Raw genomic sequence first — 2,500 nt, 5'->3', positions numbered from 1 at the left:
TAACCAGACAAATCGCTCCACCAACTAAGAACGGCCATGCACCACCACCCACAGAATCAAGAAAGAGCTCTCAATCTGTCAATCCTCACTGTGTCCGGGCCGGGTGAGATTTCCCGTGTTGAGTCAAATTAAGCCGCAGGCTCCACTCCTGGTGGTGCCCTTCCGTCAATTCCTTTAAGTTTCAGCTTTGCAACCATACTTCCCCCGGAACCCAAAGACTTTGGTTTCCCGAAAGCTGCCGGAGAGGTCGTCAAAGTAACGCCCCCCGATCGCTAGTTGGCATCGTTTATAGTCAGAACTAGGACGGTATCTGATCGTCTTCGAACCTCTGACTTTCGCTCTTGATTAAAGAAAACATTCTTGGCAAATGCTTTCGCAGTTGTTCGTCTTGCGCCGATCCAAGAATTTCACCTCTAGCGGCACAGTACGAATGCCCCCGTCCGTCCCTCTTAATCATTACCTCGCGCTCCGAAAACCAACAAAATAGAACCGAGGTCCTATTCCATTATTCCATGCACCATTATTCAGGCGAACCGCCTGCTTTGAACACTCTAATTTTTTCAAAGTAAACGTTCCGGCCGCCGCCAACACTCAGTCAAGAGCACCGACGGTGAACCGAAGGTGAGGCCGGGCACGCCAGTACACGCCTTGCGACGGACCGACGGCCCGAGCCCAAAATCCAACTACGAGCTTTTTAACCGCAACAACTTAAATATACACTTTTGGAGCTGGAATTACCGCGGCTGCTGGCACCAGACTTGCCCTCCAATGGATACTCGTTAAAAGTTTTAGAGTGTACTCATTCCAATTACAGGGCCTCGTTAGAGTCCTGCATTGTTATTTTTCGTCACTACCTCCCCGCGTCGGGAATGGGTAATTTGCGCGCCTGCTGCCTTCCTTGGAAGTGGTAGCCGTTTCTCAGGCTCCCTCTCCGGAATCGAACCCTGATTCCCCGTCACCCGTAAGAACCTCGGTAGGCAGATACCGTACCGACGAAAGTTGATAGGGCAGACACTTGAATGATTTGTCGCCGGTGCAAGACCGTGCGATCCGCAAAGTTATCCAGAGTCACCAACGAGCACGGGCCGAGGCCCGGTCGGTTTTTGGTCTGATAAATGCACGCCTCCGTGAGTCGGCGCTTTTCGCATGTATTAGCTCTAGAATTACCACAGTTATCCAAGTAACACGTACGATCAAATGAACCATAACTGATTTAATGAGCCATTCGCAGTTTCACTGTACGAGAGCTCGTACTTACACTTGCATGGCTTAATCTTTGAGACAAGCATATGACTACTGGCAGGATCAACCAGGTAGCTATTCGCAGCAAACGAGGCTGCTGCGGGACGACGGGCGCCCCGCGTTTCTTTTCACACGTTCTCCGTGTACATCGCTACTCAAACACTACGCTCGCGGCTTGCACGAGCTCCGAAAACCGTCAATTCCGGACGCTGCCCGGCGATTCGAGTGCAATACTCGCGCCGAGGCACGCCGATAGCTTGCCACTGGATCCGACAGACCGCTCAAAACCCCGGCTAAGCATGGGCGACCGCGCGAACAGCATTACATCTGCCCATCGTGCCCGACGCCAACCGAGATCGATTCTGCTTCGATTCGCACTCGCGCGCGCATTCGCTCACACGACTGCCTGCTCCCTCATAGTAGTCACAGAATCCTGCATCGCCATGGTACCCCAGAACGGCCTCGGGATCGCGCGAGCTCGCGGCCGGATTTGGAGTTTGGGAAGGTGCGTGGCCGCTTGCCGTGGCCGCCGAACCGCGCCCCGGCCGGGCACTGCGCGCAACTCGAACGTTTGGACTCTGAAAATATTTCCCAACGTTTGGACTTTAACTTTTTGTCGAGACTTGAAAAAATTTCAGAGTCCAAACATCGACCCGCGGCAAAAACTTTTCCGAGGTCGAAAAATCCGCGCTCGGTCAAGAGAATATGCGCGGCCTGGGCGTTTGGACTCTAACATTTTTTGGAGTGGATGGGAAAAATTTTCAGAGTCCACAACACCGACCCGCGCGTGATGCTCTCCCGAGTTCGGAAAATCCGCGCCAGGTGAAAGCTATGCGCGCGACCTGGTCGTTTGGACTCTAAAAAATTTTCAAGTCTCATCACACCAACAAAAAGTTAAAGTCCAAACACCGACTCGCGGCTAAAGCTCTTCCGACTTGGGAAAATCCGCGGCGGGTGAGGGCTATCCGCGCGACCTGGGCGTTTGGACTTTAACATTTTTTTGGTGTGAATCGACTTGATAAAATTAATCTAATGCCATACAGTGTCAAAGTGCACAATTTTAATCGATATAATCATAACAATATATGTCATACAACAAAATCATCAAATGATCATCAAGCAGCATTGCAAAGCTACGTGAGTCAATGCAAGGCAATGACAACGTATTTATCAATTAAAGTTATTTAATTGTACAAAGTTATTGTTAAATTATAAAATAAAATTAAATTAAATGAAATTAAATTGAAGAGCTCAATTA

The 2,500-nt window shown here is 50.1% G+C and overlaps 1 non-coding gene across 1 annotated transcript in view; it reads right to left on the bottom strand.

Moving 5' to 3' along the window:
- Positions 1–1,316, bottom strand: part of LOC143472615 (small subunit ribosomal RNA) — a 1,808-nt gene extending 492 nt beyond the window's left edge. The window contains exon 1 of the ribosomal RNA XR_013119960.1: positions 1–1,316. This exon is cut by the window's left edge and continues 492 nt beyond it. This is a non-coding gene — a ribosomal RNA (small subunit ribosomal RNA).
- Positions 1,317–2,500: the final 1,184 nt, after the last annotated feature.

The sequence above is a fragment of the Clavelina lepadiformis genome, unplaced genomic scaffold, assembly GCF_947623445.1.
Source record: "Clavelina lepadiformis unplaced genomic scaffold, kaClaLepa1.1 scaffold_152, whole genome shotgun sequence".
Classification (NCBI taxonomy): Eukaryota; Metazoa; Chordata; class Ascidiacea; order Aplousobranchia; family Clavelinidae; genus Clavelina; species Clavelina lepadiformis.
The sequence above is the reverse complement of the archived record's forward strand: the minus strand, read 5'-3'. Positions and strand labels throughout refer to the sequence as shown.